The sequence below is a fragment of the Tupaia chinensis genome, unplaced genomic scaffold (assembly GCF_000334495.1).
Source record: "Tupaia chinensis unplaced genomic scaffold, TupChi_1.0 Scaffold145367_1, whole genome shotgun sequence".
NCBI lineage: Eukaryota > Metazoa > Chordata > Mammalia > Scandentia > Tupaiidae > Tupaia > Tupaia belangeri.
The window spans coordinates 1,399,324-1,427,011 of NW_006205228.1; the positions used below are offsets into that span (position 1 = coordinate 1,399,324).

Consider the following 27,688-nt stretch of genomic DNA (forward strand, 5'->3'; position numbering starts at 1 on the left):
AAAAAAAAAAAATCAGTAAGTCAGTAAAGTTAAATAATACTTTAAAGAAATAATTTTCTCCCTTGTGGATTGTTGGCTATCGTAAATTTATTCTCTTTGTTACCAAAAAATGTAAAAAAAATTGTTCTGGTTTTGGCTCTAGTACGTAATATGATGTCTTCAAAAAGTTTATGGAGAATGTATATTATGAAAAAATTATGTATAGGTTTTGTACTAAATAAACTCATTTTACAATTTTTTAAAAAATATTTTCACTATAGGGTGTGTATGCTTGCTGGAGAGAGAGGGAAAGAAAATGGTAAGAGGGAAAGTGAGAAAGCACTCCCTAGTGGGATGACCACATTGCAGTCAGTGGACATTCAAAGACAAAACTGTGTTGTGTAGAGCATAGCATTGGTGGTGGGGAAGCACAAAGTTGTAAACAGGGAGATGTTTTAAGTTTCTAGCAGTAATTGAGGTGTTACGGTTTGGATAATAGTTTCTCTTTTAAGGTTTCATGTTTTAGAATTTGGATGTCCCTCACCAAAATCCATGTGTTGAAATTTGTTTGTATGGTTAAGTGAACACCCTATTCCTTCACAGTGTCCCAGGGTATGTCCTTTGGGTGTGATAATGTGATGAAGGCAGAGCCCTCCGTGGCTGAATTCTTGTGTGTGTGTGTAAAAAGAGGAAATGAGATATACAGCAGCTACTTGGATTCAAACATGCTCTGCTCTGATAAAAAAAGTTCTGCTTTCCACCATTTTGTGATGCCTTTGGATCCAGCCACCAGAATTATGAATTTTATAAATAAGCACCTATGTTTTCATTTTCTTTGGAGAGGTTTTGGCTATAGGGCACGTGCACTTGCCAAAAAGACAGACAGAGACAGAGAGATAGAAAGTGAGAAATCACCCCCTGGGGGGGATGGCTATACTACAATCCCTTCTCCTCCATTCTCCTCTCGGGATCTTGGGCACACATGTACAAACGCCCGGCGTGAGTTAAGCCGTTGTGTCCGGGACTTGAACTGTGGCCAGCTACCTCAGAGTCCAGTGACATAGCCACTATGCCAACTACTGGTCCCAGCACCTATTTTGTTTATAAATCAACCAGTCTCAGGTATTTCTTTCTTTTTTTTTTTTTTTTTCTTTTTTTGGAGAGGTTTTTGCTATAGGGTGCGTGCGCTCGCCAGACAGAGACATAGAGACAGAAAGCGAGAAATCAGCCCCCAGGGGGGATGGCCACGCCGCAGTCCCTTCTCCTCCATTCTCCTCTCGGGATCTTGGGCATGCATGCACACACGCCCGGCATGAGTTTAAGCCACCGGTCCGGGACTCGAACCGCGGTCGACTATGTGGGAGTCCAGCGACGTAGCCATTACGCTAACTGCTCGTCCCAGTCTCAGGTATTTCTGTTAGCAGTACAACAATGGACTAAGACAGTAGGTGAATTAAGAAGTAAGTGGCTGCAATCTGGACATACCTCGTGTGGGGCTAACATGACTCACTGATGGGTGAGAAGATGTGAAGTGAGAGTATAGTCCAGGATGACACCAAGATTTTCAGACTGTGCAACTGAAATTACAGAAGCGCCACTTACTGAAATGGAGGTGACTGGAGGAGCAGGTTTGGGTGGGGAATTAGGAGTTGATTTGTACATGTTGGGTTGACATGAAAGTGGCAAGGTCAAGGAGGCAGGTGGGCAGGTCTCAGTCCTCATGATCTTCACTTTTCTCATCTGTGAAATGGAAAATGTACCTGCCCTTCTCAGAATTCTTGATATCAAATGAGAAAAAAAAAGTTAAAACTTTTATAGCTGTATCTTATAGTGGTGATATTGTTTCTAGAAAGACTGGTTATCATCATATATAGTTTGTGTCCTCTTTTGAACCATTTAACTCATAGGCCTAAATGTAATTTGGAAAGGCAGCATATGCCTTCCAGAGATGGCAGAACTTCCTCTCTGACCCATCCTGTGATTCCTGGACAGCTTTTAGGAGAATGAGTTTTAAGCTGCCACGTCTGGGACTTGAACCACAGCTGACTAAGTGGTAGTCTGGTGATGTAATAATTACGCCATCTGCTGGTCCTGTGTCACATATTTTCAATCCAGTGATCTATTGTTAGGCACTTAGATTGATTCCATGTCTTTTTTTTTTTTTTTGAGAGGTTTCTGCTATAGGGCGTGTGCACTCGCCAGAAAAAAAGAAAGCGACAGAGACACAGAAAGCGAGAAATTATCCCCCATGGGGGTGGGGGGGAATGGCCACACCGCAGTCCCTTCTCTTCCATTCTCTTTTTGGGATCTTGGGTACGCATACACTCATGCCTGGTGTGAGTTTAAGCCACTGGGTTTGGGACTTCAACTGCGGTCTACTGCATGGGAGTTCTGCGACATAGCCATTATGCCAACTGCTGGTCCCTATTCCATGTCTTAGCAATTGTGAATAATGCTGCAGTAAATATGAATGTGCAAGTGTGTTTCTGACTGTGTGTTTTCCTGTCCTTTATTTAAGTCATACCAAAAGTTAGGATTATAGGATCATATGGTAGTTCTATTTGTAAAATTTTGAATCTCCATACTGTTCTTCACAGTGGCCATTACTAATTTACATTCCCAAGATTCAGGAGGGTTCCCTTTTTACCACAGCCTTTCTAGCACTAGTTGTTTCATGTTTTTTTGATCATAGCCATGCTGACTGTGGCTAAGGGACATTTTGTGGTTTTGATTTCCCTTATGATAAGAGATGTTGAACACTTTTTCAAATGGTTTTTGGCCATGCATATGTCTTCCTTTGAGAGTTGTCTGTTTGGCTCATTTGACTATTTTTAATTGGATTATTAGTTTTTTTTGCACATGAACTACTTGAGTTCCTTATATATTCTGTCATCAGTCCTTTACCTGAAGCTTAGTTTGCAAATATTTTTTTCCATTCTTTGTGTTGTTTCTTCACTCAATATATTGTTTGCTTGGCTAAATAGAAGCTTTTTAGCTTGATGTAATCCCACTTGTCTATTTTGGCATCATTACTACACCTCAGAGGTCTTATTTAAGAAGTCTTTGTCTCCTTCAGTGCCTTTAAGTATTTCCCCTGTGTTTTCCACAAGTAGTTTTATAGTTTGAGACTTTACATTTAGAACCCTCCTCCCCCCTTTTTTTTAGTTTGCTGAAGGGCATTTGCACCCACTGAAGAGAGACTGGAAGAAGGAGAGAGAGAGAGGAGAAAGCGTGCACACGTGCCATGAGAGTGACCGAGCATTCACCAAGGGCGATAGCCATGCTGCAGTCTCTTCTCGTTTTTGTCTTGGGATTTTGGGCATGCGTGCTCGCACACACACCTGGCATGTCTTTGGAAGCTACTGAGTCCAGGACTTGAACTGTGTAGTTGGCCATATGAGGTCTAGCTGCCCCAACTACCACTCGACCAGATGGTCTGTCTTTGATCCATTTTAAGTTGATTTTTATTAATAGAGATAAGGATCCAGTTTCATTTTTTTGTACAAGTGGATTCCAGTTTTATTAACTCTATTTGCTGAAGAGATGTTATTTTCTTTACTGTATTGTCTTATGCCCTTTGTCAAAAATCAGTTGGCCAGGGACCAGCAGTTAGCATAATGGCTATGTCGCTGGACTCCCATGTAGTCGACAGCGATTTGTGTCCCGGACCCAGTGACTTAAACTCACGCCGGGCACATGTGCGTGCGTGGCCAAGATCCCGAGAAGAGAATGGAGGAGAAGGGATTGCAGCGTGGCCATCCCCTCTGGGGCCGTGATTTCTCGCTTTCTATCTCTCTGTCTGTCTCTGTCTGTCTGGCGAGTGCATGCGCCCTATAGCAAAAACCTCTCAAAAAAAAAAAAATCAGTCAGCCATATGTATCTGGATTCTTTATTCTGTTCCTTGGTCTGTGTGTCTGTTTTTGTACCAGTGCCATGCTGTTTTGATTGTAAAAGTTTTGTGAGGGACTAGCAGGTAATGTAATGGTTACATCTCTGGACTCCCATGTAGTCAACCGTGGTTTGAGTCCTGGACCTGATGACTTAAAACTCATGCTGAGTGCATGTGTGTGTGTGTCAAAGATCTCAAGAGAATGGAGAAGGGATTGCGGTGTAGCCATCCCTCAGGGGGTGATTTCTCTTTTCTGTTTGTCTGTGTCTCTCAGGCAAGCACTTGTGCTGTATAGCAAAAATCTCTCAAAAGAAAAAGAAAAAGCTTTGAGATACATTTTAAGGTCAGGTAGTGAGATGCCTCCTACTTTATTCTTTTTGCATCGTATTGGCTTTGTGATACAGGGTGTTTATGATTGTTTTTCCATTTCTATGATGAATGCACATAGGGCATGTGTGCTTGCTAGAAAGACAGAGAGACAGAGAGACAGAAAGCAAGAAAACACCTCCCAGGGGGGTTGGCGACGCCACAATCTGTTCTCCTCCATTCTCCTCTTGGAATCTTGGGCACCCACGCACAAACGCCCGGTGTCAGTTTAAGGCTCTGGGTCCGGGACTTGAACCACAGTCCAGCAACATAGCCATTGTGCTAACTGCTGGTCCCTGCCACTGATAATTTTACTGTAATCACATTTAACTTGCAAATTAATTTGAGTAGAATTGACATTTTAATTATATTCTTCCAATCCAAGAACAAGAAATGTCTTTTCATTTATTTGTATCATACTCAGTTTCTTTTTTCAGTATTTCGTAGTTTCCCTTATAGGGGTCTTACACTTCTTTGTTTACGTTATTTTATGTATTATATTTTTTATTTTTTGGCTATTGTATAGAGGATCATGTTCTTCAGTTCTGCCTTAGTCTGTTCATTGTTGGTGTATAAAAATGCTGTAGATGTTTGTGTATTGATTTTGAATCCTACCACTTTACTGAGTTCATTTCTTTTTTCTTTTTTTCTTTTTTTTAATTTTGTTTTGTATGTAACCATGTTGTTTGGAAATAGGGACAATTTTGCTTCTTCTTGTTTGAATGCCTTTTATTTTACTCTCTTAATTGCATTGGCTAGGACTTCCAGTACGGTTTTGAAAAGGAGTAGAGAAAGTGGACAGTCTTGTCTTCTTCCAGGTTTTATTGGGAAAGCATTCAGCTTTTTACCATTCAGTATGATGTTAGGTATGGGTTTGTCATAAATGGCTATATTGTGTTAAGAAATATTTATACCTGTTTTATTGAGAGAGTTAATTATGTAGGGGTGTTGTGTTTTATCAAGTGTTTTTGATAAATTCTGCTTAGGTTGATAGAATCATATGCTTTTTTTTTAATCTTCTGTTAATATATTACATTTATTGTTTTGAATATGTTGAACCATTTTTGCATCTTTGGGGTAAAGCCTACTTGGTCCTGGTTTATAATTCTTTTTAATGTGCTGTTGGATTTGATTTGCTAGTTTTTTTTTTGTTGTTGTTTGTTTTTGTTGTTGTTGTTGTTGTTTGTTTTAAAGGATTCTAGCATCTGTATTCATCTATTGTCCTGTAATGTTATTTTTTGTTATGTCCTTGTCTGCTTTTGGTATCTAGGCAATGGAGGCTTCATTGAATAAGTTTGGGAAAGTTCCTTCCATTTGGATCTTTAGAAATACTTTGAATTCTTTAAATGTTTTCTGGAATTCAGAAGTGAAGCATAGGGACCTGGGTTTTTCCTTTTATGGGACATTATTTATCACTGATTCAGTCTCATTGCTTTTTATTGGTCTGTTCAGGCTTTCTGTTTGTTGTTGTTGAGTCTTGTATTTCCTAATGATCTTTTGTAGTTCCATGATAACTGATAGCTAATATTGCCCATTTCATTACTAATTTTATTTATCTGGTTCCTTTTCCTATTTTTCTTGGTTAGTGTAACTAGTAGTTTATTTTGTTTATCCTCGCAAACCAGCTTCTTGTTTTTTTTTCTTTTTGTATCCACCTTTTATTTTCAATTTCATTTATTTCTGCTCTTAATCTTTATTATTTCCTTTCTTCTAGTACTTTTTGAGCTTGTTCTTTTTCCAGTTCCTTTCTATTTTTTTCTGTGACCACTAAGTGCTTTAAAGTTAAATCTTAGGAATGTTTTTAGTATGTCCCAATGATTGTAGAGAGTGTTATGTTCATTATCATCGGTTTCAAGAAATTTAAAAATTTCAGTGTCTAATTTCTAAAGTATTTTTTAAGTCATTCAGATGTAATTGCTTAGTTTCCATGTATGTGCATATTTTTGGAGGCTCTTTCTGTTGTTGATTTCAAGTTTAATTCCATTGTGGTTGGATGAGATGTTAGATATATATAGTTTTTATACTATAAAAACTTTTAAATTTATAAAGTCTTGTTTTATGTCCCTTTATGTAGCCAGTCCTGGAAAATGTCCCTGTGGGACTGAGAAAAATGTGTATTTTGTAGTTATTGGATGAAAGCTTCTTTAAATGTCTGTCAGGTCTGTTTGGTTTACTGTATTATTCACCACCTGTGTCCTTTTGTTTATTTTTTGTCTAGATGACCTGGCTAGTGGTAAGAGTAGGATATTGAAATTCTAACAGTTACTGTATTTCAGTCTTTTCTCTCTCTTTAGATCTACTAGTCTTTTACATATTTGGGTACCCCAATGTTAGGTGTACAAATATTTATAATCCTTATATCTTTTTGCCAAATCAAAACCTTTAATACTTTATTGTGTATTTCTTTGTTTCTTTATACAGTTTTTATCTTCAAGATTCTTTTGTCTGATACCATCAGTAATTCAACCCTTCTTTTGGTTTCTGTTCGCATAAAATGGCTTTTTATAGCATTTCACTTTCAATCTGTGTATGTCTTTATTAATGAGGTGTGTTTCTTATAAGGAGCAAATAGAAGGCTCCTGTTTCTTTTATCTGTTTAGCCTATCTGTGTCTTTTAATTGGGGAATTTAATCCATTAGCAGTCAGTGGTGTTATTAATATGTGTCGATTTATTCCTCATTTTGTTAGTTGTTTTATGTTCTCTTACTACAGTTTGTTCCCCTTTAATTTTCCTGATGTAGTATTCCCTTAAGTATTTATTGAAGAGCTGTTCTAGTGTTGGTAAATTCTTTCAGCTTTTGTTTCTGTAAGAACGATTTTATTGGGACCAGCAGTTAGCTTAATGGCTATGTCGCTGGACTCCCATGTAGTTGATCGTGGTTCAAATCCTGGACCCAGCGGCTTGAACTCACGCTGGGCACGTGTGCATGTGTGCCCTAGATCCCAAGAGGAGAATGGAGGAGAAGGGATTGCGGCGTGGCCATTCCCCCTGCGGGGGTGATTTCTCGCTTTCTATGTTTGCGCGCAGAGCCCCATAAAAAAAAAAAAAAAAAAAAAAAAAAAAAAAAAACCTCTCCAATAAAATAAAATAACAAAGTCATGAAATTAAAAAAAAAAGAAAAAGAACGATTTTATTTCTCCTTCTTATTTGAAGGATAATCTTGTCAGGTATAGTATTCTTGCCTGAATTTCTTTCTTTTTTAAAAGAATTATTTTATTTGGGGCCAGCAGGTGGTGTGGTGGTTGGGAAAGCTGGATTCCCACATATCTGACCATGTTTGGAGTCCAGACCTGGCGGCTTGCTTTCTCGCTTTCCCTTTCTCTCTCTCTCTTTCTCCCTGTCTGGTCAAATAAAAAAATAATAATAACAAATGGAATTAAGTAAATAAATAAATCTTTTTTAAAAAGTTACTTTATTTAAATTTATTTATTTTAATTTGACTTTAGAGGGAGAGAGAGAGAAAGAGAAAGAGAAAGCAAGCCGCCAGGTCTGGGACACAAATCATGGTTGGCCATGTGGGAATCTGGTTCTCTTAAATACCACGGCACCTGCTGGCCCTGTGAAATTTTATTTTTATTTTTATTTATTTATTTATTTGCCATAGGGCATGTGCGCTCGCCAGACAGAGACAGAGAGACAGAAAGCGAGAAATCACCCCCTAGGGGGATGGCCACACTGCAATCCCTTCTCCTCCATTCTCCTCTTGGGATCACGCATGCACATGTGCCCAGCGTGAGTTTTAAGCCACCGGGTCTGGGACTCGAACCATGGTCGACTACATGGGAGTCCAGCGACATAGCCATTACACCAACTTCTGATCCCTGATATTTTTTTCTTTCAGAATTTTAAATATATCTTATTCAGTGTGCATTGTTTCTATTGAGAAGTCTGAGATTAGTCTGATAGGATAAGCTTTGCTGTTTGTGGCAGAGACTGGAGGAGGTTTAATGTCCTTCCTGCTGCTTTATGCTTATGCACTTCCCCATGATACGTGTTAATTCTGTGTCAGTTTCTTTGTTGTCCTGTGGGTGGAAAGTGTTGGACTCCACAGTGAGAGTCTGAGGTTCAGAATATCAGAGAGTTTTCTTTTTCTCCCCTGGAGGGGAATGTGTATGTTGGGGGGACTTTTCCAGAGCTTCACTGTCTCTATATGTGTTCCAGAAGTATCCTCATGTTTTTCTTGTCCTTCATCAGCCTTGCCTCATTCTGCTGTAGGACGCTGAGGCTTAATTAGCTTTTCTTCCCAAAGAGACACTAGAGTTGGCGTTTCTAGTTGGCTGTCTTGTTCCTTACCCTCATGATTTCATGGCGGGATGCTTGTGCTACTCCCTGCGATGAGTCTTAACCTTGAGCTTTGGCGTTTACTCCAGCTGTGGCCTCCACAGCCAGTGCCATCCTGGCCACCTCTCTTCCTCACTTTTTTTTTAAATAACAACTTTGTTGAGTTCTAATTTATTTACTATCCATTTCTACCATTTAAAGTATACATGTGTGCAACCAGCAGGTGGCATGGTGATTAAGGTGCTGGACTTCCACATGGCTGACCGCAGTTTGAGTTCCAGACCTGGCAGCTTGCTTTTTCAGTTTCTTTCTCTTGTGAGTGTACATGCCCTATAGCAAATAAAAAAAAATGATAATGAGTAAAATTAAATAACAAAAAAAAACATGTGAATAGGTTTTAGACATTCATTATATTTCTAGATTCAGATATTCATAGAGTTGTGCATCTTCATATGCAATTTTAGACCATTTTCATAGCCTTCCCAAAACCTCCAAGCGCATTTGCTGCCACTTCTTATTTTCCCCCACCCTATTCCTCTTCCCTGTGCCACCACTAATCTGCCTTCTGTCTTAATTTGCCTATTCTGTATGTTTTATTAGACCATGCAAATATGTAGCATTTTGTGACTTTTTTTCACCTATTTCAATCAAAGCTCGTTTTATTTTTTTGCATTCACTTTACCTTTGGCAGTAGTGTTATAGATTTCAGATTCAGGTCTTGTGTTCCCTTTCTGCTGATACAGAAACTACAACCTGGGCCAGGACCAGAGGAAATTGTGAAACCACTGGTTAATGTGTGTTTGTGGAGCAGGGAGTGAACTTTGAGGCTTTCATAAACAGAAGAAAGCTACCCTATTACTCATCCCCAGATGTACTCTGTGCGCATGGTTGCATACATGTCTTGCCGCCTTGCCCCAGTATTGTCTTCTTTGAATTTTTCAGATACCTCCTAGAAGTCATCTCTCATTCTTCCCACTACCTTTTATTTATTTATTTTTTTAACTGTTGATCTGATCTGTGACCTAGCCTTGCCATTTTTTCTCTTTGAATTGATTCTCATTTTCAACTTCTCTTAGTTCCCCGAACTAAAGTGGCTCCAGTGCTTTGCCACATCAGATTTACATTCTCTTGCTTGCTTTTGTGATCTTCCTATTGGGTATATTTTTTCCCAGCTTCTCTGATTTCTTTGGCCTTTGCAAGGCTATGTTTCTGCCTTTATGTGGTGGGCTTCTGGTCTCTCCTCTTACCAACTATTCTTATTTCTTTTGAACCATTGCTCATTTTCAGAGTTAGTTCTGTTCTGTTCTAAAGTATGTGAAATCTACTAAGTTCCTTAGCCATAGCTTTATCGCTGTTACCCCTTCCCTGCCAATCATGTTCCTTATCAGTATCTTGTATGCTAACCCCCAGGTTGCAATGCCAGCCCCTGAACTCTAGTTTTATCTATATCTTTCTCATCTTTGCTGACCCACGTCCCTTACTGAGGTCTATGTGGTTACTGTAACTCACCCCAATTTCTACCTTCTCTGCAACGTAGTTGTTCTGTATCATTTAATACTGCATAGTTCACCAGAGTTGTTTGGCCTGGAAAAGACTTAGAAGGAGCATCATCCTTCATCCCAAGAGTCACAAGATTAGAAAATCCATTATATGGAAAGAGGAGAAATTACTCTTGTACCCTCGGGCCCCACAGATTAAAATGCAACAACTAGAATAAATAGATATTTGAATAAATATCGGGAAGGACTTCTGGTACAGGTGCTTACAGGTCTTAATAGGCTGTGTTCCCAATCATTGGAGGCACTCATGTATAAGGTTGGATTATTTTTGGACAGAGTCATTGTAGAGGACATTGAGGCAATTCATAGGGGCTCAATTAGAGTATGGTTCTCACTCTTTTTGAGTATCTGAATCTTCTGGGTTGCATTTTTAAGTATATAGATTCTCAGTCTCTACCCTGGAAGTTTCAATTGAGCAGTCTGTGAAACTAGGCATGGAAACTTTTGAGTCCTGACAGTCTATGAGTGTTTCATTTGTTAACTAAAGTTTTATTGAATCTTTTTATTTTATGACAATATAAAGTTTTCAGTTTTGCTTTTATAGTACATAGAGTCAAGGGGAAATGCAGACAGACAAGTGAAACCATGTGATATCACCTCTGGTACGAAGATTGAGGATAGGGACCATTTCTCATTTTACATGCTTCCTTATTTGCCCCAGAGGAGTGGGCACTTCAGCATTTATTCTTGGCTGGCAAGCTAATTTACCTGCTGTTCACTGATTTTGGTTCTCCTTGAAGGGCTTGTTACTATGTTATTTATTCAGTTGTTTCGCAGCACTTAATTTCTTGATTGAAAAGAAATTATTGTCTTGGGGACCAGCAGGTGGTGTGGTGGTTAAGGCGCTGGACACTCCCACATGTCCGACTGCGGTTCGCATACCGGACCTGGTGGCTTGCTTCTCACTTTCCCTCTCTCTCTCTCTGTGTATCTCTCTCTGGTCAAATGAAAATAAATGCATGAATAAATAAAATAAATAATTATTAAAAAAAAAGAAATCATCGTCTTCATTTGCTTTATGGTGGATCCAGCCTTTTGATTTTGTTACTTCCTAATAATCAAATTAGCATTGGCAACCATTTATTGAGTAACTGATGTGCCAGGCACTTCATTTCACTTTCTTGCTAATTTTTATAATGAGCCTGCAGGATAGACATTAGGTCTCTGGGTGGGAACTAGGAGGTTGAGTTTCTGTTATACATTTCTTCTTACATAAATGTATTGCAATAGCTATATAGATTTGAGGAAGTATCTAGTGTAGTCATCTCTTGGGAACTATAGTAGTTGCAGCTGTGTTTTAGCTCTTCTGTAGAGTATATTTTATTGTTGGGCATGCCAGAAAGCCTGTCTTCTTATAATAGGTGTAGCTATGACTTGTTAAACTTGTAATTTGTTTTAAACACTATGCCATGAGGTTGATAAAGATCTCCACCCATTTCTCCCGTGAATGACTGGTCTTGATGGTATAATTTAAAAACCTGGTACCTAGTTTAGCACTTATCTGAGCCATGCCACAGTGAGGAGTCAGACTGTTTTTTTCTATCTTTAGTGATGATCGGGGTTTCCTAGACTTGACATGTGACCAATTTGGTGATCCCCTCCCCCCCTTTATCTGTTGTAGGATTTTGGCCTTTCAAGGCACAATGCCAGTTAATAATGATTATAAATATCTTTCACTGAACTATAACGATAAATTCATTCTGTGTTTTTTACTTATGCCATCTCATTTTATCCTCATGAAATTCCCATGAAAGTGATTAGCAGGAAAGTGATTAGCATTTAACAGGCAAGGAAACTGACTTGGAAAGGTTAATTAACCTGTCTTATCTTTCATATGTGTATCTGCTTACATGTTTCCAGGGGCCTGGGCATGGATTGCAGAAAAGTTAACATTGCTTTTCCTTCCTTTTCTTGCTAGCTTCACTATGAAGAAATTAGTGGTAGATATGAAGTTTTAGGAAGTGAAGATGAGTAAGGATCTCAAACTCCCATAGAAAAGTCTTGGATAATGTTAATTTTCTACTTTGCAGTAAATTAATGGTTGTCATTAGTGTGTTCTCTGGCTTACTTGACTGAGATGTGGGGAGCAACCCTGTAATGGATTCACATCTGCTAGAGAAGTGCAAGGCCAAAGACTGTTAATATTTTTAGTATAAATAACTAGCTGAAATGTAAATATGAGGGGACTTCAAGAAGTTTGTGGAAAAATGAAAGTACAAGTTTATGTTGGTGCAAAAACTTTCCAAATTTGTGCATAATCTTTTTTTTAGAGTTATATTATTTAACTTATTTATTTATTTATTTTAATTTGACCATATAGAGAGAATGAGAGAGGGAGAGAGAGAAAGTTAGAAAGCAAGCTGGCAGGTCCAGGATACGAACTGCAGTCGGCCAAGTGGGAGTCCAATGCACTAAACCTCCATGCCGCCTGCTGGACCCTAAATCTTTGCATAATCTTTTAATAATATGCATTTTCTTTGAACTCTGTCAAGACCCCTTATGTATATATTGTTGTGATAAAATAAATAGAATCTTGTCAATACTTGTAATAATTACAGTTTTTTTTTTTTCCTATAGTAAGAATACCTTCTCTTTCCACTTTGGGCAAGACAGGGAACTTGTGACATTTATTTTCTGGTGTGAAGTATTTTTTTCTCATCTTGTAGCATGGATTCTGTTGTGAAGTTGTCATCCTGTCATTGACTTTCACTTGTAGCCCTAAAATTTTCATGCTGTCATCAACTCAGCATCTGCTTTGTTTTGAAATAAATGTCTTTTAAGAGCCTGGGGGCACACTGGAAATATGCAGATTTAAAAAATATATTCATTTATTTTATTTTATTTGTTATTATTTAATTCGATGAGTGAAGGAGAGAGAGTGAGAGAGCAAGACGCTAGATTTGAGACTTGAACTGTGGTTGGCCATTTGGGAGTCCAGCACCTTAACCACCATGCCTTCTGCCAGAAATATACATATTTTTAAGGAAAGGTTGATGGAATGGAAATGAATTGAAAATACAAAAACAGCTGTAAGCCTCATCTTTGCTTCTTCAAGTGTGCTTCTAGGAAACACAGTTTCAGTTGATCAAATAGAATTGTAATCATGACTAAAAGTTAACTTGGTGGAAAACAAGGACACTTGTAGTACCTTAGGTTTTCTGTCGAGTTGCATTCTTTGTGTTTTTTAACCCAGTAGACCTTTCTTTAAACTTTATGTACAAGTCTTTTTCCCATACCAAATATTTGAGACTTCTCTTTCATGTTAAATAAATCCTCAAGATTTTCTACTTTGGTTTATTAGATAAGGATTTTTGGTTGTATAATAACAAGGCTGGGTTGGTTTTATCTTAATCCCTTGTTTGCTTTAGTATCTTAGCTTGTTTAATCTTAAGGACAAAGATTAATTTTAGAGAGTGTTGTTAAACTTGGTTGCTGAACGAGGCCGTGATGTGCCTTCTAAATGGCAGAACGCCTCAAAGTTATTTGATGAATGCAACTCCTTGTACACTCATTTATAGCACGATGCACAAGGACTTGAAGCCTGTTCACCATCCTGATCTTGATTTCCCGCTGCAGCAGTAGATCACCTTGAGTAGTTCACCTTATCTTCAGGTTATAGACTTTTTGATTTTAATTGCTAAGATGGTTTGAAAGCTACCTTATTAAAAAAAATCATATAACTAATAATCCAAGTACATTAAGGACTTGCACATTCTTACCTTTGTCTATCTACTGTCATTGTACAATGTCAGTTTTGAATAGAAAAATACATCATGACTTTTCTGACAACCCAATATTACTTGAATATTTGTTATTCACTGAACAAGTGCATATTGCCAGGCATTGGTTGTGGGTGAGGTATTGCGCTGAGTATTGTGCAGATGGTATTGCCATCCTGTCCTCAGATGTGTCTCCAGATAGTCAGGAGTGAATGAAGAATAGAGGAAAATGTCCGGTAGGAGATGAAAATAATTTAAGTATACTGTCTACCTTTTTATTCCTCTTTGCATTATGGAAGTGGTATAGTAGTAAGTTTTGGGGGAACTTTGGAAAATATAGGAAAGTAAGAAGACGGTAAAAGTCATCCATCATTCTGCCACCCAGTGGTACACGCAGTTACCATTTTCATGTTTCCTACCTTTCAACATTAAAAACATAACAATTATATATTTAATTTTATTTATTATTATTATTTTAATTTGCCCAGACACACACACACACACACACTCACACACACATACACACACACACACACATAGGGAGAGTGAGGATGCAAACCACCATATGTGAGACTTGGACCATGGTCATCCATATGGGAGTCCAGCACCTTAACCTCGGCACCAGCTGCTGACCCCTATGTTGCCTGCCTCTTAAAAATGGCTTCTTAAGAAAAGCAAAACACAGAGCTCTGCTCATCAAAAGAAGGATTGAAGTGAAATTTGGTGGAGAGAAGGAAAAAAGACCCTGGGAGGGGTAAAGACCACTGGGGCTGCTGTGACATGGAAAACAGCAATCTTTGGAGGGAGTGTGTCTGGGATTTCTCAGGAGAAAACATTGAGGAACAAAACCAAGAGCAAAACTGACTGTAGATATTTCTGTGAATAGTTTCCAAGTTACAAGTGTGTTTCTGTTCTAAAACTTTTTTAAGATGGTGGTTGGTGTTCCAGTGGTTTTCTCAAGTATTGCTTTCATTTCAGCCTATGTTAGATGAGTGAGCCAGAGTCTTGCCTCTAGGACAGAATGTGAGAGACGATTTACAAATTGCACTGTGTTTACTGTACACTTGTGGTATAAGGTTGCTATAATAGAATTCCTAACAGGAGAAACAAGACAAGAAACTTATTTTTTTAAGGGTTTGTTATGTACTAGCACTTTCTGGAACACATTATTTCATTTAAATCACATAGCAAACATTTTTCAGTTTATTCAGGAAAGAATTTTCCTAATTTAGATTTAGAAAATGGATTTAGAGGCTAAGTTGTGTGGCCAGGATTTTAGTATTTCATATTAAGTACCAATGACACATACAGGCTTTGGAATCAGAGACCTAGTTTTCATCGTACATTTTGATCTCAGACAGTTTTTCAGATTCTTTCTTCATTTTAAAAGAAAAGACAGTGATGATGCTTAACTCACAAGGTTATTATAAAGATCATGTGGGACAATGTATTTAATATCCTTCCCACAATTTGGAGTTATACCGATTAAATAGAGCTCATACTATTAATACAGCCTTAGGCTTCATTTATACAAGTAGATGCTATAGAGTTCATAGTGTTCTGTTGGAACATATAAAAACTGATCAGATCCTGATCTAGAATTTGGAGAAATTTGAGGATCCAGGGCATGATCAGGAAGATGAGAGGCCTTGAAACTGTTCCACTAGAACTATAATTGGTTTTTTGTTTAAGCACACCAAGACAACTATAAGAATTTATGACTTGAATCTGTAAACATAATTAAGCATAATTTAATTGGGCAATGCTGTGTAATTAATAAATTAATTAAAACTATATTTCTTGAGTGCTTCTCTCTTTCAGGCATTGTTTCAGGCACTGGGGACCTCAGTTCTAGGCAGAATGTTTATGGAATTTATAGAGGTTAATGGGCAGAGACAGACAGTGAAGAAGATGAATTTGGAAACTATATCTAGTAACATATAATAGTAAGTTAGATATTGACAGGTCCTAAAGAGGAAAATAAGGAACCCAGAAGAACTTAGGATATTGGGAGTGGTAGAAATTTTTTATTTTTGGAGAGGTGTTTTTTTGCTATAGAGCGTGTGCACTCGCCAGAAAGAGAGAGACAGAGAGACAGAAAGTGAGAAATCACCCCCTGGGGGGATGGCCACACCATAATCCCTTCTCCTCCATTCTCCTCTCAGGATCTTGGGCACACACACACATGTGCCCGGCATGAGTTTAAGCCACAGGGTCCGGGACTCGAACTGCAGTCGACTACATGGGAGTCCAGCGACATAGCCATTACTCTAACTACTGGTCCCGGGAGTGGTAGAAATTTTTCATAAGGTCACCAGAGAAAGCCTCACTGAGAAGGTGGCTTTTTTTTTCCCCCCAAGGTTTTTGCTGTAGGATGTGTGCACTTATCAGGAAGATAGATAGATAGAGATTGAGAAGTGAGAAATCACCCCCATGGGGCTGACCATGCTGTGATCCCTTTTCCTCCATTCTTGGGTTTTTGGCATGCATGCACACATACCTGGTGTGATTCTCAAGGTGCCAGGGCTGAGACTTGAACCGCAAAGCTGGCTGTGTGGGATCTAGTTCCTTAACCTCTGCTTGCCTGAGAAGGTGATTTTTTAAACAAACTTTATTATTTTTTTAAGGAACTTTTTGTTTATTAAACTTTATTTAATTATTTTAATTTGACCAGAGAGGGGCAGAGTGAGAGGAGAGAGAGAGATAGAGAGAAAGAAAACAAGAAAACAGGCCACCAGATCCGGGATTTAAGAGAAAGAAAACAAGAAAGCAGGCCACCAGATCCGGGATTTGAACTGTGGTTGGCCATGTGGGAGTCCTTAATCACCATGCCACCTGCCGGCCCTTTAACAAACTTTATACTGTAATATAACAAGCATACAGAAAAGTACAAAAAGCAGAAGTGTATATGGGATGGATTTTTACAAAATGAATACACTTGTGTAGTCAGAACTCAGATTCAGAAATAGAATATTGCTAACCCCTCAGGAGGCCTAGTTCCCTTCCCTCTTCCTCCGTCAGATTACCTCCCAATTACCAACACCATAGCTCAGTGCTTCCTGTTGGGGAGCTTTACATTAATGTAATCTTGCATAATATATTTTTGGCTTCCAGCTTCTTTCAATCAACATAGTCATTGTGACCAAGGTTTATGGTTTCTTCATTTTTGTTGTTGTGGGGTATTACTCTAGGATACCACAATTTACTGTTTCTCATCTATGGCTAATGAAGAGTGCTGCCATAATTTTCTTGTGTATCTTTTTAGTGAAGCTATCTATAGCGTATTTAATTAATATTAGAGTTTTTGGATCTCAGGGTATGTCTTTATTCACTTTAGCAGGTACTGAGAAGCAGTGCCCCAAAGTGGTTATGTCCATTTACATACCTGTTAGTAGTATATGCGAGCTCTGCATTCTCGTCAACATTTGGTATTGCCTGCCACTTAACTATAGCTATTCTGGTGAGCATGTAGAGATATTCCGTTGTGAAGACTAATGCATTTGAACACCTTTTCATGTTTGGTTATCTTTTAAAAACATTTATTTTTTCTTCTGAGAGAGAGGCAGAAAGTCAGGGACAGGAACCCCCAAGGTTCTCATGCCACGATCCACCCCCAGCCTCAGCCAGTCTGGATCACAGTAAGGCATGTGCATGGAGACCAAGGGTTGCAAACCCAGGACCTTCCCATGTGGGCTCAGCATTGTGGAACGTGGTAAAATTTTTTAGCATTTTTTTTTTAAGAGAGGTTTTTGCTATAGGGCGCATGCGCTTGCCAGAGAGACAGAGAGAGACAGAGAGACCAAAAGCGAGAAATTGCACCCCAGGGGGGATGGCCACGCCGCAATCCCTTCTCCTCCATTCTCCTCTCGGGATCTTGGGCACACATGCACATGCACCCGGCGTGAGTTTAAACCACCGGGTCCAGGACTCGATCCACGGTCAACTACATGGTAGTCCAGCGACACAGCCATTACGCTAACTGCTGGTCCCAAATTTGCAGCATTTTTAATAGAATGGCCATTTGAATAACGTTGGAAGGATATATTTTAAGAATAAAGAGCAGTTCTTCATGCGGATAAATTTGGCATCATGTGGTATCCAAACAAGTTCTTATTTCTTATTTCTCAAAGGACCTACGAATGCAAGTGTTGTTTTGTAGATCAGCTTTGGGAATTGCAGATCTGTAATCTTAGCTACTTATCTTTTGATTTTTGATACTACTAATAAATGAGCATCATATCCTTAAACTTGCAATAAGATTGCTTGATATTAGTGTCTAAGTATGAGAAACAAAAAAACAAAAAAAAATCAAAGTAGGCCATGTGTCATTTGTAGCCTAGAAATAGTTCATTTCTTTTTTTTGAGAGGTTTTCGCTATAGGGCGCGTGCGCTCGCCAGACAGACAGAGAGAGACATAGAGACAGAAAGCGAGAAATCACCCCCCAGAGGGGATGGTCACGCCGCAATCCCTTCTCCTCCATTCTCCTCTCGGGATCTTGGGCACACATGCACATGCGCCCGGCGTGAGTTTTAAGCCACCGGGTCCGGGACATGAACTGCGGTCGACTATGTGGGAGTCCAGCGACATAGCCATTACGCTAACTGCTGGTTCCCGAAATAGTTCATTTCTTCAAAAAAAAGGAGAGAGGAAGAGAGTAAGCCAGATGCACCCAAAGAACATGTATGGTACACGTGTAATCATAGTAAAGCTTAGTACTCATCTCAGTAACTTCTTTGCTACAGACACTATGAAATTATTGTTTCTAAAATTTGATTCCGAAGTAACCAAGTTCTAAGTTTCCTTTAGTAGATTGATTCACCTTGTTCTTAGGGGAACATTTCGTTTATGATTTAGCTTTGTGTGTTCCCATTCCCTGTACTGTCAGTGCTAAAGCTAAATGCACCATAAAATGTTTGATCAAAGCATTTTGGGGCAGCAGTAGAGGGAGAGTGGTGCTCTGGCAACAAAGGCAGAGCTGCCCTGAGTATCTGTGACCCGCAGCTTGGTGGCATTAACATCAGTAGACCTGTCTTGAATAACTGTGGGTGCATACCTGTGTTTCCCACTGAATATACACCTACTTTCTACTTCGCAAAGAGATGAGGTGCCTTCTGAATATTGGTGTCACTAACTGGCTTGAGAAGTGTGTAAATGATCTTTTCTGAAATTTTGCCTTTGAATATTACTTGGAAAATACTTTGTATAGATAGTTCAGAGTAATTTGATAATTCAAAGACAACAAAAGTTCTTTGTAAGATCTTGTTGCCATTGTAAAGAACAGCATCATTAGGAACTGATTACTTTTCTATCTTTGCCAAGTCATTTCTATGGGACTTAATGTCTCTCTACCAAGAAGAGAATTGTAACATGCATAATCACTTCTCAGTGTTTCCAGTCTGCTTTTGGTATTAGGTAATGGGGTCATATTTTAGTTACTTGATGTGTCCGTGGTTTCAACCTGATGCTCTCACTGCATGGTCTCAAGCAAGTCAGGGAACCGTTCACTGCTGCTTTGTGAATCGAGTTCGACTTGGCACAAGTGCCGATCATCCTGGCATCCAAACAGCGGCAACTTACCTTGCCTGCAGTTTGGGAGCGTTCTGAGAGTGCTACTCAGCACTGCAGGATTCTCCATAAACCTGAACTGGTACAGAAAGCAAAGTTGATTGTATCCCGTTCACAAATATCTTGCCAAGTTACTGTCATCAGTCTCTTTATTGATAGAATATTAGGAAAAAACCATTTTCTTCTCCTTGCATGGCGGAGGTGATGAAATTTATAAGAGAATACATATAAGGAAAAGCTTGAAGTGTTGATGGTGGATATGTGCCCTGGCGTGAAAGAAAGAACTCTTGGCTTATGACAGGATATCATATGTGCTACTCGTTCCTTGAATCTCGACTCTTAATATGTGAAAATAATGAAAAGAATATTTACTATGTGTATTGGGTAGGGTTTTTAGTTACAGATACTAAGATCTGTTCTAGTTAGTGTAAGCAGAAAGTGACTTAGGAAAGGTGATAGCTAGTCTAGCAGATCATCAGAGAGCTGAAGGAGACTGGAGGCTGCATTTCTGGAAGCTGTTGCCAGAACTGCACTGGGAACTGGTCGGCTGAAGAACTGCTGCTCCGGGGTTAGACAGGATGCTCCAAATGAGGAAGCCCGGGCCAAAATCTCCCCGTTCTTCCTTCCAGGAAGTAGATGTTGCACTCCCAGCCCCCTTCTCCATTCCCCGTTGCCTCAGTTCTGAAGGAGTCCTGAGTGGGGGGGCTGAGTTGCAGAACCTAACGCACATAACAGCCTACACTTTAGGGCAAGGATGACAGGTGACAGTCTTCACATCCTCAATTGTTATTTGCCTTTTTTTTTTTTTTTAAATCTATATTGGAAAGGTGAGCTTTACACAGTAGAGAACTGTGGTGTAAATGGAAAAAGATTATTTGGGACGCCCAATAACAGATGCTAATTGTAGCAACTACTTAAAGTAACAGTAATTATAATAGTGTAATTATAAGAAAGTATAATAGTAACTCATATATGGTTGTAAGTGACCTTTTTTTAAAATAATTATTTTATTTGACTTTATTTATTTATTTACTTACTTTAATTTAACCAGAAAGGGACAGAGTGAGAGAGTGAGAGAGAAAGTGAGAAAGCAAGCCATTAGGTCCGGGACTCAAACCACGGTCTACCCTGTGGGAGTCCAGGCGCTCTTAACCACCATGCCACTTGCTGTCCCCTGTAAGTGACTTCTAGGAAATTATGTTTAAAAATACACTTTTTAAAAAAGAGTTATTTTTTTGTACTTATTCATTCATTTATTTTAAAATTTTTTAATGTAGAAATATTTTTATTTCTTAAATAAAAAGTTGAACTTATTACTGTAAGCTTTTTACTTTATAAACTTGGAATTGTTTTAACTTTCTGACTCTTATAACAACTCTTAGCTTAAAACAGAAACACATTGTACTAAAATATTTTCTTTTTTTAGTTCCTTATTTCATGGGCTTTATCCTATGTTAAAATTTATTTATTTATTTATTTATTTATTTATTTATTGTCATCATAGTCTTGTTTATGTTACATTGAACCACATATAACTTTACAGTGTATTACATTTCTTTAAAAATATGGAACACTTCACCAATTTGTGTGTCATCCTTGTGCAGGGGCCATGCTAATCTTCTCTGTATCATTCCAATTTTAGTATATGTACTGCCTAAGCGAACACTATTTATTTTAATTTTGACCAAAGAGAGAGAGGGGGAGTGAGAAAGCAAGCCACTAGGTCTGGGACTCGAACTGTGGTCGGCCAAGTAAGAGTGCCCAGCGCCTTAAACACCATGCTACCTGCTGGCCCCCAAAAGTCTTTTTTGGGGGCAAGATGGTAGTGTAGTGGTAAAATGCTGTGCTCTGTGAGGCTGACTCACATGGGAAGGTTCTGGGTTTCTGTCTGGAGATGTCCCTTCCTATCTTTGCTCAGATACTGTTGTACTCTCTACTGTGTCGTACCCTGACTCCCTATTTAAGACCCAACTCATATGCCTTCTTTCATTCCTGAATCTCCTTTACCTGCCATCCTGTCCTTTTTCTCTCTGATAGCACATTTACTCTCTAACTAGCTCCCATTTAATATCCAAAATATAGTTTGTGCAACTCATTAGCATGAAAAATAAGCTCCGTGAGGACAGAGACTTTTGCGTTTGTCACGAGCAAGAACAAGTACGGCTTTCTACAGAATAAACATGTAGAAGGAATGAATGAACTTGGCCAAAGGAACTACTTTTCAGAATTCCTACTAGTAAAATGACAGATTCTCAGTCCTAGTGTTTGTGTTATTCATTGATTTATTGGGGATGACAGAATTATCAGTGGTATGTAAAGAAAATAAACTAAGTATATGAGTTGAGCCATATATACTTTCCTGAACCTTCTTGCTTATTTGGCAATAAGTAAGGAACTTGGAATCAGATGAACAAACATTAAGCTATGCAGATATTATCAGCAGAACAAATTCTTTGGATTTTAAAATCTAGACTACTAAATGAAGAAAAATGCTTACAGGAATTCTCAAATATAGACTTGAACATGTAGCTGGTTTTAAACATAGCTGACTTAAAAGGTTTCCATTGTCAACATTGTGGCCAACGTGTTTCAGAGCATCAGGGTACAGAGGTGACAGGGAAGAGGAGAGGGGAGAATCAGGATCTTCCATCTCAGCAGAATGGTGACATGTTCAGCAGAGTCATCCAGGTGTGGTGGTTCATCTCTGTTAATCTAAACCTTGCAGAAAAACTAAAACATGGGACAAAGAGTTATGCTTAATGATGATAAAAGTCTGTAGTTAAAAATTTTCACTTAGCTATGCTGGTAGTAGTCTCTTAAGTTCTAGGGTAAAAAGTCATTTATAAACATTCATTTTTACTATTTAGAGGTCTATTTGGCTTTTAGAATTTAAGAGAAATTAAGATGATAGATAATGTCTTAGGAAGATGTTAGAAATCAGAGAAAATCTTATAAATCAGATATGCTAGCTTTTATATGAACTTATGCTTAAACCTTAAATGACTTGTGTATAGCTAGTTAGGGGCAGAATTGGGGCTAATTTTTGCCTCCAATCTTCACTGTCCTATTTATCCTTAGTAAGAGAGTTGCATAAATACCTCTCTTTGGAGATAACTGGGGAACAATTATGAATTTATTTTGAAATCTATATTTTGTCTTAAAAGCTTGGAAAAGTCATGTAGATACCTCATACTATTTAAATTATTTATATCTTTCTGTTTTTATATGTATAAGCATATATATTTTGTATAGTCTTGCAAAAGTGTTCTTATTTGAGAAATTATTTAGAAGTTGAGAAAATGAGCAAAATGAAAGATCACCGTAAATTAGTTTTGCCTTAGAGAAATGTTCAAAAGTCAAAATTTTAAAGGCAATTAAATAGGAAGATATATGTACTTGATCTGTTCTGAGGTTAAGTTTATTAGAGGAAAGTCGTTATAGTATAGTGAAACTCCCTTATTTAGAAAATATTTTGAACCTCAGCTTGAGAAGAAAGGATTACTATTTTTGCCACTTCAGCATTCTGTGGAAGGAAATAAGACATCATATTTTGTATGTTTTTTCTAGAGGTACTGGTTTTGGAAGTGACCAGTTTTAAGAAGACAGAGATGATTTGCATATATAATTTGTGTATCCTTTTTTCCTGAATATAGCATTATATCATACTTTTATGAAGAAAGACAGCTAACCCACTGTATCCTTCCCCTGGCTGGGGAAAACTGTGGGGTTTTTAATTTTTTGTATAAGCTGTTCCTTTTGTAACATTTAGATATTTATCATGCAGTTGAGTTGTAACTCAATTTTAATATGCTCCAAAATAAAGTTTTCACAGTTGAGTAGAAAGTTGGCAGTAGGGAGGCTTTTACTAAGTTTTATCTGTAAAATGAGGGTATTACAGTGGTAGTGGGCTATGGGGGTCTCTTCCAGCTCTCAAAGCTTATGGTCTGTATTTACCCATGATATGCTTTGTATCTCCATACAGACATTTTTTTAAACGAATCAAATATACAAATAGCATGTATATTTCAGTTTTCGTTGTCTCCACATAAAATGGTTCTTTGGAGACACATGTGTTTTCTTGTGCTTCTACCAGAAGAATCACGGTGGTGGTGAAGTGCCTTTTTCTGCAGAGTGAACCAGAGGACCCTCTTAGCATTTTTGGAAGAAAAAAAAATCTCCTGAGACACGAAGAGTTGCAGATTGGGATTAGAATCTTCAGGAACTGGAAAGTTGATATACCAGAGCAATTTGCCCCTTAGAGTTCTTATTTGCTGACTTTTTGTTGTCTTGAATTTGCATATTTTTTCCCATTGGTTTAAGAATTTAGGATTTAGTTGGGCAATAGTTAGTGTGTGCTTAGATTTTTTTTTTGTTACCTCACTAGTTTCATGGACCTGTGTTCTCTTTCTCACCAAAGATAACGTGTTGTGTATTTGCAGTTACCTCTGTGTCACACTGGCTAGTTTACTAGCTCTAGGTAGATATGCAGAAACACTTTACAGGATGATTGGATTCATATTCTGTTCTGGCAGTCATACATTTATAAGTTCAAATATGGAACCTTTTGGCAGGTATGTCCTGACAAAGGCAGAGTGTTGTATGGGTGGTGAAGAGGTGTAGCTGTGGGTAGGTAGCAGGTTGGAAGCCCCTGCTCCACATCCATGCTACCAGAGAGGTACCTGAGAGAAATTTGTCATATTTTAGAAATTGTGGCTCCCAAGTCAGAGATAGCTTTAAAGTCCTTGAATTATTTTGTGATTTAGCTCTCATTATTTTTTACATCTTTGGGATTTGAAGTTTTGAAAAACTTGGCAGTTTAGTCCTGTATGGTTTAGGTAGAACAAAGCAAAGATTCTCCATTGAAGGACTTCTTTGAAGCCAGAGAAAGCCTTTATTACCCTTTCATTTCACTAAGGTGTAGCAGTGTTAGAGCAGATGGAAGGCTAAAGTTTAAGCTGCATTTGTGTGAAAACTTCACCGGCCAATTAGCTGACTCGTAATGGTGAGACAGGAAGAACCACCCACGTTTTCCATTTTGGAGTTGAGTCACAGAAAATGGGTTTCCTGCAAAAACCATTTGGCTTTAACAAGTGTACGGAAATTTCATTTTGATCAGATTGATGTTTTTATCTTCATTGTGTTTATATTTTAAGTTAATTATTCTCTCCTTTTCATCTGTAGGTGAAATTTCAAATAGAATCTTCTGTAGTACTGACTGTCACCGATTTTCCAAGATTTTTATAAAAGACTCAAAAGGACTATCCTTTCAGGTAAAGATCTAATTTTACTTTATAATTCACAACTACTTTTGCATAAATCTGGAATACTCTTAAGCTTCTGGAGTCGAAATAAAGGTGAATTTTTAAAAAAGGTGGCAACTTGAATTCCCCAGATGGATTTCCATCTGTTTGGTATTAGCTAAGAGGTGTCAGTGAGGTTGGTTACTTAGCAATTAGAGAAGCTATATACAGTGGCAGTTGGCACCCACACACACACACATACACACACCACCCCCCCAAAGATCAACATGGGTTATCATGGCTGAAGAGCTTATCATTTTTTTTTTTTCCTTTTCCCTTGTTTGAATTTTTAAAATTGCAATTTCTGGTTTATACATAATTGTTGTATATCTCTGTAGGGTACAGTATAGTTTTTAAGTGTCTATATATATGAACATATTCATTAACTTCAGCATTTAACATTATATTTGATATTCTCCCCCCCTTTTTGAATGTATATATACAATGATTATTTTTTAAAAATAATTGTTTATTTAATTTTATTTATTCATTCATTTATTGTAATTTGATCAGAGAGAAACAGAGAGAAAGTGAGAAAGCAACCCACTAGGTCCGGGACTTGAACCGTGGTCAGCCATGTGTGAGTGTCCAGTGCCTTAACCACTACACCACCTACTGGTCCCCTATATATGCAATTATTGATACATATTTTACTCTGCTGTAGTACACTGTTCCATATCCTGTTCGACTTATTTACGCTCATTTTTTTTCTGTAAATCATTTTCTCCTGAACTCCCCAGCTGATTGCCCTGCACCATTTTGGTATCTATGGCTTACTCTTGCTTCTTTTATGCTATCAGGTCCTTAAGTTTTCATTAAAGACTGAGGACACTTGGAATACATTAAGTGGAGATGTAAAGTATTGGATCGTTGGGAAAGTCATGATGGATTTTTGCATAGAAAAACAGAGAAATACATCATGACTTTCCCGATGACCTGATATTTACCTTTCAGAGCCTGGCTTATTTTATATAGCATTGTATCTTCTAGGTTCATTCATTTTGTGTCACACTGAAGGAGATTATGGTTCTTTAGGTCTGAGTAGAGTATGTGTGTGCCACATTCATTTATTGGTTCTTGGACACTTAGATTCTGTGTCCTAGCAATTGTGAATAATGCTGCAAGAAATACGGATGTGCTGATATCCCTCCAATGAAGGTTTTTCCTGTCCTTTGGATATGTACTCCCAAATGGGATGCCTGAGTCCAATGGTAATTCTACTGTTAGGTGTTTGAGGAATCTCTGTACTATTTTCCATAGTGGTTGGACTAATTTACATTCCCACCAGTAGTGCAGAAGGGACAGTGGCACCTGAGTGAATAATCCAAAAATTTTTTATCAGCAATGCATTGTAGAATGACTCTTGTAGCAGATATAGTATCCAACTGTATTTATTACCAGTTAACAGAAATGAGTTTGCAAAACTTTATTATACCAGCAGAGTCAGCAAAAAAGAGAAAAACTAAGAAGCAGGTGACATGTGGACATAATTTCTTTCCATTTCATCTTAGATTCAATATTATTAGTCAGACTCTGCTTATTTCTTAGCTAGTTTCCTTGTATTACTCTTCTGTTTCTCCCAGCTTGGAACACTTCAGGGCTTTTCTGTTACCTATAGTAGTTCTCAAACTTTTTGTTCTCCAGAACCACTGTTAAAAATTATTGAGACTCAAAGAACTTCTGTTTATGTTACCCATTGGTATCAATTGTATTAGAAATTGAAATTGAAATAAAATTTAAAGCATAAGAATATACAGGTTATGTATCCCTTATCTGAAATGTTTCGGAATTTTTTTTTTTTGGTCTGATTTTGAATACTTGCATTAAATAATAAGATACCTTGGGAATGAGTCCAAAATCTGAGCATGGAATGCATTTATGTTTTATATCCACCTTATACGCATAGCCTGGAGGTAATTTTATACAATATTTTGTATTGTAGTGTTTTGAGTGTGACCCATCTCATGAGGTGAGGTGTGATGTCCACTTGTGATGCCATTTTGGTGCTCAGAAAGCTTTGGATTTTGGTGCATTTGAAGTTTTGGATTTTTTGGATTAGGGATTTCCAACCTGTACTAGGGTACCTTTCATGAGCTGCACAGTGATGCTATCATGATAATCATGTGGCTTCTGAAAAACACTGTATACTTAAGAGAAAACAAGAGTAAAAGGCAAATATTATTTTGGAAAGTTAGATTTATTAGGGTATCATTTATATAGAGTAAAATGGACTCTTTTTAATGAACTATTCGTATGTAGACTTCAAAAAATGCATATGATGGTGTAACCACTATGAAGATATAGAACATTTCTGTCACCCCAAAAAGAACCTTTATATCAGCACCCTGTGATCTATTTACTGTTTCTAAGTTTTGCTTTTTCTCAGGTATCATTTAAATGGCATAATGCAGTATTAGGCCTTTTAAGTCTGACTTCTTTCATTTGATATGATGCATTTGAGATTCAGTTGTGTGTGTGTGTATCACTAATTAGTTCTCTTTTATTGGTGAGTCCTTTTTCCATGAATAAATATACTGCCGTTTGTCCATTTCCAGTTCAAGAACATTTGGGTTTCTAGTTTTTGCTGGTTGTGTTTTAGTATTATTAAAATAGTTTCAACTTTCCAAACCCCTCAAAGAGCCTTAGGGATCCCTAGGGGTCCTGAGAATTCTGAGACTCTCTGGCCTGCAGCATAACTTTTCCATGCTGCGTTCTAGCCATCTGGAATTACTTGGCTGGCTGGTATATGTCCTATGTCTAGAATGCCAGGATGTAGCTCGAGTCTCCTCTGTTCTACTCTTTCTGGCCTTCTCCCCATCATCATCCTACAACTCTAGGTGGTTTTTAGTTAGGACTGGTTTGTGCCATTGCTGTGCCTTTGCCCTTTTCTCAGCGGTTATATGAGGATATTGGTAGTTTCCCAGATTTTTCCTCTTCTTCCTTTTTTTTTTTTTTTCCTTTAACTATAGGGTGAGTATGCTTATTGGAGAGAGAGAGAGAGAGAGAGAGAGAGAGAGGGAGAGAGAGA

The 27,688-nt window shown here is 38.0% G+C and overlaps 1 protein-coding gene and 1 non-coding gene across 8 annotated transcripts in view; one reads left to right on the forward strand and one right to left on the reverse strand.

The window, feature by feature from the left end:
- The window catches only part of SIPA1L1 (signal induced proliferation associated 1 like 1), a 413,451-nt gene that overhangs the window by 15,156 nt on the left and 370,607 nt on the right, over positions 1-27,688 (forward strand). For all 7 annotated transcript variants that reach the window (XM_006167962.3, XM_006167963.3, XM_006167964.3 and 4 more), the window contains one exon: positions 24,542-24,630. The gene's annotated coding sequence lies outside the window, so the exon portion shown is untranslated. The remainder of the gene's footprint in view (positions 1-24,541; positions 24,631-27,688) is intronic.
- LOC114006026 (U6 spliceosomal RNA) lies at positions 20,920-21,026 on the reverse strand. The gene has a single exon (XR_003547794.1). It is a non-coding gene; the product is annotated as a U6 spliceosomal RNA (small nuclear RNA).